A 12822-nucleotide genomic window follows, 5' to 3' on the forward strand; every position below is an offset into this window, starting at 1 on the left:
GAATAGAAGAATGAGGATAAATAAAGCACTTTGTAAGTTATTAACTTGACATCAAAATCAAGCAAGAAATGTACTAGACAATGTATTTAATATATATGCATAATATATGTATAATATTCCCTCATGAATATAGATGAAGATATCCTAAACAAAAATCTTAGTAAACTAAATATAACAAAGTTATAGAAAAGAAAACAAAAGCTTTAACAAGGTAGGGTTTATTTCAGGATATAATAGTAAGAACCTTAGAACACTTGGAATAATTTACATGAGCACACACACACACATGATATGCTGATAGAGGATTATGTAATGAAATCACTTTGGAAAAATTTGTCCAAGAAAGTCTATAGAAACAATATTAAAAATCACCAAAACCTTTAACAAAATATTAATAGTAATATGAATAGTAGTATTGTATTCATGCAATAAAAACTACATGACAATGAACTGAATCTATAGAGAAAATGTGTGAAACTCAAAGAAAAAGAGTGAAATCAATGACAGAAAGAGTTCATGCTGCATAACTCACTTTGTGAAATGTTCAAACACAGGTAAAACTACAACTTTGTTTCATGATTTGCCTCTCTCTCTCTCTTTTGTTTTCTTTCCCCTATGTTCATCTGTTTTCTTTCCTAAATCCCACATATGAATGAAATCATATGGTATTTATCTTTCTTTGACTTATTTTGCTTAGCTTAATACTTTGTAGCTCCATCTTATAGTGAACAAACTGAGGAATGGTGGAGGGAGGTGGGCAGGGGACGGACCAGATGGGTGATCAGGATTAAGGAGGGTACTTGTGGAAATGAGCACTGGATGCTGTGTGGAAGTGATAGATCACTGAATTTTACTCCCAAAACCAATATTACATTCTGTGTTAACTAACTAGAATTTAAATAAAAATTTGAAACAAACAAAGCTAACAATGTTTCAAAAAATGTAAGGGCTAGTGTGGAGGCAGTGATTAGAACAGGACACTCAAGCATCTCAAGGCTGCTTATGTTTCTATATCTTGATCTGTTCATTGGTTACACAGATGGGCAAAGTTAATGGAGAAATATACTTTAGATATGCACACTTTACAATTTTTATGCAATACATTGTCTTATGCAAAATATAAAGAACAGATAAGACATTTAAAGATGAAGATATTATAAGCAAGTCTATAAAGCAGATGATAGGCTGGGGGAAATGTACTATAGTCATGTACCCAGATTATGGTTAAACACAGAAAACCAGTAACTAAACAAATAAAAAACTACCTCTCACATAAAATGGAAAATGGGAAAGTTATTTATAAAGGGATTGCACAGACCAATCCAACTTAATGATTGTGGATAAAAAGTTGCTCCATCCACTGGAAATAGGGAAAAAATGCAAATTTAAAAAGGACATTAGATCATTAAAATTAAGCCTGAACCAAAAAGTCTGGCAATAGCACATGTCCAGAGTGTAAATAGACATTTCTTTGAAGAAAAATGTAGCAGTGTCCTATAAAATTGCATATGTACATGCTTCACAGCACAGCAATTTCACTTATATATCCAGAAACATACTGAGGCTAATACTCAAGGGAATACTTATCAACTAATAGTTGTTGTGGCAATATTAGGAGAAAAAAATCAAAGACATATTAAGTATCAATTTTTAAATGTATAAATAAAACACATTTTTGCTCATTGTGTGTTACACATTGATAAAAATAGTATATCCATTGGTACAATTATGGATGTATTCTCAAAATTAATTGTGAATGAGTAAACTAAAAGCCCAATGAGATACAGAACACATTATCACTAATGTAAATATACTAAACACACACACACACACACACACACGTACAAAACACACAGAATACAAGTATATATTTTAATAGATATCTATCAATATGAAAATATATTTCATGTACATCAATCTGTTGATTCAAGTGAATGTTGCTGTGAGGCTAAAGAATAGGACTAAGAATATCAGAGGTAGGGGAACCTAAAACAATGCAGAATTAACAATAAAACAATGTTGGAGAGTTCTGGTCCATCAAGATGGAGGAGGCCCATTCCTCCCATGTTCTACTTTTTACAATTAAAAAACCTTTAGCTTCTACAGTTAAAACAGCACACCAGCAAGCATAGGAAGACTCTGAAAGGTGGAGAGAAGAAACTGGACCAGGGAGAGGATCTTGGGATCCTTCTTGTTGGATTTTTCATTGGATTTTCCTGAATTTTGTTAATGGCTCATATGTATCCCAGACAGGGTATTACAATAGTCTCCAACATAAAATCAACAGGCATACACAAAAGAAGCTCCAAAAAATGTCTCCTACCCACACCCGAACAATAGAAAATCTTTTGGCATTACCTGCTTTATTCCAGGCAACATCAACAGAAAAATTGCATCACCTCCTCTAAGAATTCAGGGAACCAACTGGGGAGATGATCTTTCAATCAATCCCTCTTTCTCACAGAAGCAAGGGATGCGATGCTCCCATTTACCAACCAGTTGATTTTTATAGGACCTAATGGGCAATTGATCTTCCCTCCCTTACCTGTCAGAACCAGGTGGTGCTTTGATCCTTCACTTCTGCCCAGAAATGGTAACACTTAATGAGGCGGTCTCCAAGAGTCTTCACCTCTGCTTCATGCAGATACATACACTTGGAATTAGTAGAGCTTGTGGGGAACTAAACCTTATACCTACTTGACATCAAAGACAGTAAACAAGTTGCTGCAAAACAGAGGTTTGTTGTTTTCTTAAGTTGTTTTTTTTATTTGTTTTTATTTAAGTTCGATTGCCAACATATAACATAACACCCAGTGCCCATCCCATCAAGCACCCTCCTCAGTGCCCATCATCCATTCACCCCATCCCCTGACCACCTCCCCTTCCATTACCCTTTGTTTGTTTCCCAGAGTTAGGAGTCTCTCATGGTTTTTTGCCCTCTCTAATTTTTCCCACTCAGTTCCCCTCCTTTCCCTTGTAATCCCTTTCACTATTTCTTATATTCCATGAATGAGTGAAACCATATGATGATTGTCCTTCTCTGACTGACTGACTTCACTCAGCATAACACCCTCCAGTTCATCCATGTTGAAGCAAATGGTATTCATCCTTTCTGATGGCTGAGTAATATTGCACTGTATATATAGATCGCATCTTCTTTATCCATTCATCTGTCGAAGGACACTGAGGCTCCTTCCACAGTTTGGCTATTGTGGACACTGCTGCTGTGAATGTTGGGGTGCAGGTGTCTTGCCATTTCACTACATCTGTATCTTGGGGTAAACACCCAGTAGTGCAGTTGCTGGGTCATAGGGTAGCTCAATTTTTTACTTTTTGAGGAATATCCACACAGTTTTCCAAAGTGTCTGTACCAGTTTGCATTCCCACCAACAGTGCAAGTGGGTTCCCCTTTCTCCACATCCTCTCCAACACTTGTTGTTTCCTGTCTTGCTAATTTTTGCCAGTCTCACTGGTGTGAGGTGGTATCTCATTGTGGTCTTGATGTGTATTTCCCTAATGGCAAGTGATGTGGAGCATTTTCTCATGTGCTTGTTGGCCATGTCTTCTTTGGAGAAATGTCTGTTGATGTCTTCTGTCCATTTCATGATTGGATTTTTCATTTCTTTGCTGTTCAGTTTAATAAGTTTTTTAAAGATCTTGGATACTAGCCCTTTATCTGATACATCATTTGCAAATATCTTCTCTCATTCTGTAGGTTGTCTTTTAGTTTTGTTGACTGTCTCTTTTGCTGTGCAGAAGCTTTTTCTTTTGATTAAGTCTCAATAGTTCATTTTTGCTTTGTTTCTTTTGCCTTCATAGATGTATCTTGCAAGAAGTTACTGTAGCCAAATTAAAAAGGTTGCTGCTTGTGTTCTCCTCTAGGATTTTGATGGATTCTTGTCTCACATTTAGCTCTTTCATCCATTTTGAGTTTATCTTTATGTATGGTGTAAGAGAATGGTCTAGTTTCATTCTTCTGAACGTGGCTGTCCAATTTCCCCTGCACCATTTATTGAAGAGACTGTCCTTTTTCCAGTGGATAGTCTTTCCTGCTTTGTCAAATATTAGTTGACCATAGAGTCAAGGGCCCATTTATGGGTTCTCTAGTCTGTTGCATTGATCTATGTGTCTGTTTTTGTGCAGTACCATACTATCTTGATGATCACAGGTTTGTAGTACAGCTTGAAATCTGGCATTGTGATGCCCCTGGCATTGGTTTTCCTTTTCAATATTCCCCTGGCTATTCAGGGTCTTTTCTGATTCCTTACAAATCATAAGATTATTTGTTCCAACTCTGTGAAGAAAGTCCATGGTATTTTGACATGGGTTGCACTGAATGTGTAAATTGCCCTTGTAGAATAGACACTTTCAAAATATTTATTCTTCTGATCCATCAGCATGGAATGTTTTTCCATCTCTTTGTGTCGTCCTCAATTTCTTTCAGAAGTGTTCTGTAGTTTTTAGGGTATAGATCTTTTAGCTCTTTGGTTAGGTTTATTCCTAGGTACCTTATACTTTGGGGTACAATTGTAAATGGGATTGATTCTTTAATTTCTCTTTCTTCAGTCTCATTGTGAGTGTATAGAAATGCCACTGATTTCTGTGCACTGATTTTCTATCCTGCCATATTGCCGAATTGCTGTATGAGTTCTCGCATTCTGGGAATGGAGTCTTTTGGGTTTTCTATGTACAATATCATGTCATCTGTGAAGAGAGAGAGTTGGACTTCTTCTTTGCCAATTTGAATGTGTTTTACTTCTTTCTGTTGTCTGATTGCTGAGGCTAGGACTTCCAGTACTATGTTGAATAGCAGTGGTGAGAGGGGATATCCCTGTCTTGTTCCTGATCTTAGGGGAAAGGCTCCCAGTGCTTCCCCATTGGGAATGATATTTGCTGTGGGCTTTTCGTAGATGGCTTTTAAGATGTCGAGGAATGTTCCCTCTATCCCTACACTCTGAAGAGTTTTGATCAGGAATGGATGCTGTATTTTGTCAAATGCTTTCTCTGTATCTATTGAGACGATCATATAGTTCTTGTTTTTTTCTATTGTTGATGTCATCTATCATGTTGATTGTTTTAGGAGTGTTGAACCACCCTTGCATCTGGGAGACAAAACCCACTTGGTCATGGTGAATAATTCTTTTGATGTACTGTTGGATCCCATAGGCTAGTATCTTGTTGAGAAGTTTTGCATCCAGGTTCATGAGGTATATTGGTCTATAATTCTCCTTTTTGGTGGGGTCTTTGTCTGGTTTTGGAATCAAGGTGATGCTGGCCTCCTAAGACGAGTTTAGAAGTATTCCATCCCTTTCTATCTTTCAGAACAGCTTTAGTAGAATAGGTAATATTTCTTCTTTAAACATTTGGTAGAATTCCCCTGGGAAGCCATTTGGCCTTGGACTTTTGTATCTTGGGAGGTTTTTGATGACTGTTTCAATTCCCTTGCTGGTTATTGGCCTGTTCATGTTTTCTATTTCTTACTGTTCTGGTGTTGGTAATCTGTGGTTTTCCAGAAATGAATCCATTTCTTGTAGATCGCCTAATTTGTTGGCATATAGCTGCTCATAATACATTACTAAAATTGTTTGTATTTCCTTGGTATTGGTTGTGATCTCACCTCTTTCATTCACGATTTTATTAATTTGAGTCTTTTCTCTTTGTAATAAGGCTGGCTAGGGGTTTGTCTAGCTTATCAGTTCTTTCAAAGAACTAACTTCTGGTTTTATTGATCAGTTCTACAGTTCTTCTGGTCTCTATTTCATTGAGTTCTGCTTGAATCTTTATAATCTCTCTTCTGCTTGGTGTAGGTTTTACTTGCTGTTCTTTCTTCAATTCCTGTAGGTGCAAGGTTAGCCTGTATAGTTGAATTTTTTCCAATTTTTTGAGGGAGGCTTGTATTGCGATGTGTTTCCCACTTAGAACCGCTTTTGCTGTATCTCAAAGATTTTGAATGGTTGTATCTTCATTTTCAGTAGTTTCCACGAATCTTTTAAATTCTTCTCTAATTTCCCAGTTAACCCATTCATCTCTTAGTAGGATGCTCTTTAACCTCAATGTGTTTGAGTTTCTTCCAAATTTCTTCTTGTGATTGAGTTCAAGTTATAAAGCACTGTGGTCTGAAAATATGCAGGGGACAATCCCAATTGCATCTTTTGGTATCGGTTGAGACCTGATTTGTGACACAGTATGTCATCTCTTCTGGAGAAGATTTCATGTGTACTTGAGAAGAATGTGTATTCAGTTGCTTTGGATGGAAAGTTATATATATATATATATATATATATATATATATATATATATGAAATCTCTTTGGTCCAGTATATCATTTAATGCCCTTGTTTCTTTGGTGATGTTGTGCTTAGAAGATCTGTCATTTGCTGAAAGTGCTGTGTTGAAGTCTCCTACAATTAATGTGTTCTTTTCTAAGTATCTCTCTACTTTGATTATTAATTGATTGATATACTTGGCAGCTCCCACATTAGGGGCATAAATATTCATGATTGTTAGGTCCTCTTGTTGGATAGACCCTTTAAGTATGATATAGTGTCCCTCCTCATCTCTTACTACAGTATTTGATATACACTTTAATTTATCTGATATGAGGATTGCTACTCCAGCTTTCTTTTGAGGGCCATTTGAATGGTAAATGATTTTCCACCTCTTCATTTTCAGGTTGGAGGTGTCCTTAGATCTAAAACGAGTCTCTTGTAGACAGAAAATAGATGGGTCTTGCTTTTTTTTTAATTTTTTTTTAAATTTTTATTTATTTATGATAGTTACAGAGAGAGAGAGAGGCAGAGACACAGGCAGAGGGAGAAGCAGGCTCCATGCACCGGGAGCCCGACATGGGATTCGATCCCGGGTCTCCAGGATCGCGCCCTGGGCCAAAGGCAGGCGCCAAACCGCTGCGCCACCCAGGGATCCCTGGGTCTTGCTTTTTTATCCAGTCAGAATCCCTGCATCTTTTGATGGGGCCATTTAGCCCATTCACATTCAGAGTAATTATTGAAATATATGAATTTAGTGTCATAGTAATTCAGTCCCTGTTTCTGTGGATTGTTTCTCTTGACTCCCTCTTTTTTTTTTTTTACAGGGTCCCCCTTAATATTTCTTGCAGTGCTGCTTTGGTGGTCACATATTCTTTCAGTTTCTGACTATCTTGGAAGCTCTGTATCTCTCCTTCTATTCTGAATGAGAGCTTTGCTAGATAGAGTATTCTTGGCTGCATGTTCTTCTCATTTAGTACTCTGAATCGATCATGCCAGCCCTTTCTGGCCTGCCAGGTCTCTGTACAGAGATTTGCTGTTAATTTGATATTTCTCTCCATATAAGTTAAGAATCTCTTGTCTCACACTGCTTTAGGAATTTTCCCTTCATTTTTGAAATTTGCAAGTTTCACTATTAAATGTCTATATGTTGAACGGTTTTTGTTGGGGGGGGGGGCGTCCTCTCTCTCTCTTGGATCTGAATGCCTGTCCCTTCCCCAGATTGGGAAGTTCTCAGCTATGATTTGTTCAAATATACTTTGTGTTCCTCTACCTATCTCTCAGCCTCTTCTAGAATCCCAATTAGATGTAGTTTCTTCCTTCTCAGGCTATCATTTATTTCCCTAAAGCCTTCCTCATGGGCTTTTAATTGTTTTTCTCTTTTTTCCTCTACTTCCTTCCTTACCATCAACTTATCTTCTATGTCACTCACTCTCACTTCCACCTCATTAACCTTAGCAGTTAGGACATCCAGTTTTTTTTTTTTTTTTTTTTTAATGGGACTTCCAGTTTGGATTGCATATCATTTAATTAATTTTTTATTTCAGCCTGATTAGATCTCAGTTCTGCAGTATTGAAGTCTCTAGAGTCCTTTATGCTTTTTTTTCCAGAGCCACCAGTAGCTTTATAATTGTATTTCTGAATTGAATTTCTGACATTGTATTTAAATCGAAATTCTGTAACTCTGTGGCAGAGAGTATTGTTTCTGTTTTTTTTTTTTTTCTTTTATGGTGAATTCTTCCTTCTAGTCATTTTGTCCAGGGCAGAGTGGCTGTATGAGTGGGCTGAGTCAAAAATATCAACCACAAGCCAAGTAAAATACATCCTAGGTGATTCTGAATAGGTCAGAGACTGGTAAATAGAAGAAAAAGAGGATCAGAACAAAATAAAACAAAATGACCACTAAAGTGAAAAACAAATTTTAACACAAAATAGTAAAAATAAAAAGCCAAACCAAAAACAAAGAAGAAGAAAAAAGAAAAAGAAAAAAAATGTAAAGAAAAGAGGAAAAAAGAGAAAAAGGTAGGGCGGATGCTGGTGGTGAGGAAGTGGTAGTGGAGAGAAAGCCTAGTATACCTGAAGGATCCCAGAGGGTGATCCTCTTGGTTCTGAGTGTATTTTGTTCTGCATGTTAGAAGATGCTCAATCCCAAAATCATATAAACCAGCAATACTTCTAGAAAGCCCCAACACTGACCACCAAAGCATAAATGAGATAAAAGGGGTGGGGGGAGGCAGAATGGGAAGGGAGAATATAATCTCACAGAATAAAACAGCATGGTATTCCACTTGGTTCTGGGTGTATGTTGGTCATGTTTTAGAAGGTACTAACTTCCACCATTGTAAAGCAAAATGAGGCAAAAACAAAAACAAAAACAAAAACAAAACAAAACAAACACCCAGAAACCCATCTTGTATATCTACCAAAATTAAATTGAATACATTGAAGAGAATCCAGAAGTGAAAAATATATCTAACACATGTAATTGTAGAAATATGAAAGTCAAAAAAGAAAAAACTTAAAGAGTTGGTAAAATAGTGTAATTAGGATGGGAAATTAGTCTGATAAAAAAATGAGTCTATATGGAAAAAGGAGAAAAAAAAGAAAAGAAAAAAGGGGAAAAAAGGGACCCTCTAGTTCAGTATACTATTTTCCCTTTGTCCTGGAGATTTCTAATGCTGCTTGGTCAGTAAACTTGCGCTTCCTTTGTTCTTCCAGCTGGTCTTCTGGGGCAGGAGTCTGCTGCTCTGATTTTCAGGTGTGTGTGCCTGGGATGAGATGACCCATCTTCTGCCAGGTGCCAGGCTCAGTGTGAGCTGTTTACCCCGTGAGGCCTTTGTTCCCTGGCGGCCTCACCTGTCCCAAGCAGGCGGTGAAACAAAGAGGAAAAACAACAGTGGTGACAGCCAGATCTCCAGCTCTGGAGTCAGCTCCCTGCAAGTAGCTAACTGCCGTCTCCCAGTCTGCAGTGACCTAGATGCTCCTGGGGCATCGTGGGTGACCAATCTGTACAGCTTGGGGCCCTCAGCGGCTGGAGAGTTTCACTTTCCTGTGACCTCCCCATTTCCACCTGTTCCAGGGGGAACTCAGGATCACAGGCTTTGTCTGCTTGGGCACACTGGGATCCAGGGCCCTGTGCCACTGGACCCATGCTCCCAGGGGCTGCACCTCCCGAAGGGAACAGGGTTCAGCCACGTCCATCTGGAGCCAGCCTACCTAACCAACTGGCTTCTCCCAAATGCCCTGAAGGGCTGCGGCACCCTTTACTGATATTGGACCACGGTTTATGATGAGCTTTCCCCTGAGTGCCTCTCCTCTTGTAGTGACTCTGGGAATCTGGAGGCTTCACCGCCCCCCTGGGACCTACCCAATTTCCCTGTTAAGGACTTTTCCTTCAGGGAAAACTCCTTGGATGTTTAAACTCCATGGATTTTTACAGTTCCTGCTTCTCCAAGGCTGGGCTCTCTTGTCCCAGGCGCTTTCACCACTCAGCTTTATCCTGGCTACTTGCAGTTCCCATCCCCCACTTTATTCTTTTTTATTTCCTTTTTTTTTTTTTTTTTCACTTTCCTACTTTGTTAGAAGCAAATACTTTTCTCTCTGTAGCATTCCAGGTGTTCTCTCTTTAAATCTCAGGTCAAATTCATAAGTGTTCAGGATGTTTTGAAAGTTATCTAGGTAAGATGGTAAAACCAGGTGGGTAAGATGGTGGGACCAGGTGGGATGAAGAACCCTACTCTTCCACCATCTTCACAAGTCAAAAGTTTATAAGCACGTCACTTCCTCCTACCTCTGGTGTTATCAAGGCCTAGTAAGAGGCTGAACCTTTACACCAACATGACAAAAGAGAGACTGAACAAAATAGTGGGAAATAGGTTTCTACCTTCTTCTGTATCAGTGAGATCAAGTGACTTAATGAGCTTCCATTCACACGCGGCTTCAGTAGTCAGAATGAGGTGCTGAGAGGCAGAGCTAGCTGTCATTCCATTTCCCTCTTCTCTTTTCTTGGTGTCAGCAGGGTAGGGGGTGGAGGGCAACAGATAGAGAGAAAGGGCACATTAGTATTTTGGGAATTTCATTATGTTTATTACAAATTATTTTGAATGACAATGAATTTCTCATTGAAAAGCCTTTGCCTATGTCTCTGCCTCTCTCTATCTCTCATGAATAAATAAATAAAATCTTTAAAAATTAAAAAAAATAAAACCTGGAGGACAGAAAGTCACATGACATTTTTTCAGGTACTGAAAGAAAATAACTTCCCATCACAAATTATATGTAATGTTAAAATTTACTGCAGGAATCATTAGGAAATAAAAATGTTTCAACAAAGAAAAACAAAAATAAAATATTGTTAGCAAGTTGGCCCCCTTTTTAAAGATATGTTTGACATATAACATTATATAAGTTTCAGGTGTACAATGATTCAATATTTATGTATATTGCAAAATGATCATAATAAGTCTAGTTAACATTATCACCATACATTGCTATAAATTTCTTCTAGTGATGAGAACTTTTAAGATCTACTCTTTTAACAATTTTCAAATATATAATACAAAATTGTTAAGTAACTACATTGACCAGACAGTACACTACAGCCTATGACTTATTTATTCCATTAGTTGGAAATTTGTACATTTTACCTGCCTTTTCCCACGGCACTTATACCTCCCTGCCCTGTATTCAGCAACCACTGATTTATTCTATCCATGAGTTTTGTTTTGTCTGTTTTAGATTCCACATATAAGTGAGATTATATGGTATTTGTCTGTCTCTATGTAACTTATTTCATGTTTTACTTAGTATAATGCCCTCTAGGTGCATCCATGTAGCCTCAAATGGCAAGATTTCATTCTTTTTATGGGAGAATAATGTTTCATTGTATATATATGCCACATCTTTAGGTATTCATCTGTTGATGGACACTTAAGTTGCTTCTATATCTTGTCAATTGAAAATAATGCAACAATGAACTTTGGAATGCATATAGCTTTTTGAAGTAGGGTTTTCATTTTCTTTGGATAAATATCCAGAAGTGCAATTGGTGGATCATATGGGAGTTCTTTTTTTTTTTTTTTTTTTTTTTTAGAGGACCCTCCATAAAGTTTTCTTTAGTGGTTGCACCAATTTACTTTCCCATCAGCAGTGCACAAGTGTTCCCATTTGTCTACATCTTTGCCAACACTTACTGACTGTTTCTTATCATTTTATTTGTAACAGCCATTCTTGTAGGTGTGAGGTGATACCTCATTGTGGTTTCGATTACATTTCCCCAATTATTAGTAATGTTGAGTACCATTTCATGTACCTGTTGACCATCTGTATGTCTTTTTTGAAAAATATCTATTTGGATCCCCTGCACATTTTAAAATCAGACTGTTTTTGTTTTTTTGTTTTGTTTTGTTTGCTATTGTTTATTGTTTCCTTTGCTGTGAAAAACCTATTAGTTTAATGTCATCCCACTTTCTAGTTTTTGCTTCTGATGCCTTTATTTTTGGTCTTGAATCCAAAAATATGCCAAAACCAACATCAAGGAGCTTACTGTTATTTCTTCCAGGAGTTCTATGGTTTCAGATCTTACATTCAAGCCTTGATACATTTTTAGTTAATATTTGTTGTGGTGTAAAATTGTGTTCAGTTTCATTCTTCCACATGTGGCTGTCCAATTTTCCCAAAAACACTTATTGAAGAGAATTTTTACCAGTGTATATTCCTGATATCTTTGTCATAAATCAATTGACCACATATGTGTGGGTTTATTTCTGGACTCTCTATTCTGTTCTATTGATCCATTGTTTCTTTCTATGCCAATATTATATTATTTTGATTACTATATCTGTGTAATATAGTTTGAAATCAGAGAGTATTATGCCTCCAACTGTATTCTTCTTTCTAAAGATTGCTTTGGTGATTCAGTCTTTGTGATTCTGTACAAACCTTAGGGCTGGTTTGTTTTATTTCTGTGAAAGGTGATATTGGAATTTTTATTGGGATTGCATTAAGCATGTAGATTGCTTTGGATAGTATGGAGGTTTTAACAATATTGATCCTTCCAATCCATGAGCATAGACTATCTTTCCGTTTTTGTGGGTGTGTGTTTTCTTCAATATCTAGTGGCTAAAATAAATTCTCCATATAGATAATAAAAGAAGAAATTTTAGAAATTCAAAAAATAAGATAATTAAAATGGTAAATAAAATACAATATTCTAATTCAGTCAGTTTTATTTTTAAAAAATTGAAGATTGAAGCCTAAATTATTCTAGGTGCAGTGCTTGACATATATTAAGGACCTACTTAACAGAATTGTATTTTATTTATTTTTTGCTTCAAGTTTTTATTTAAATTCTAGCTAGTTAACATACAGTGTAATATTAGATTCAGGAATAGAATTTAGTGATTCACCACTTAGATATAACACTTAGTGTTCATCATAACAAATGCCCATCTCCTATTTACCCCATCCCTTGCCTCCAGCAATCCTCAGTTTGTATTCTATAGTTAATAATCTATTGTATCTTAAAATTTGGAATGTAAAGAAATCTAAGTGGAAA

The 12822-nt window shown here is 36.9% G+C and overlaps 2 long non-coding RNA genes across 7 annotated transcripts in view; one reads left to right on the forward strand and one right to left on the reverse strand.

The window, feature by feature from the left end:
* LOC140631727 (uncharacterized) overlaps positions 1 to 10269 on the reverse strand; it is a 29500-nt gene extending 19231 nt beyond the window's left edge. The window contains exon 1 of the long non-coding RNA XR_012029232.1: positions 10150 to 10269. This is a non-coding gene — a long non-coding RNA (uncharacterized lncRNA). The remainder of the gene's footprint in view (positions 1 to 10149) is intronic.
* The window catches only part of LOC140631725 (uncharacterized), a 179093-nt gene that overhangs the window by 130611 nt on the left and 35660 nt on the right, over positions 1 to 12822 (forward strand). The gene's annotated exons all lie outside the window — the stretch shown is intronic.

This window comes from Canis lupus, chromosome 4 (genome assembly GCF_048164855.1).
Source record: "Canis lupus baileyi chromosome 4, mCanLup2.hap1, whole genome shotgun sequence".
In the NCBI taxonomy this organism is placed as follows: domain Eukaryota; kingdom Metazoa; phylum Chordata; class Mammalia; order Carnivora; family Canidae; genus Canis; species Canis lupus.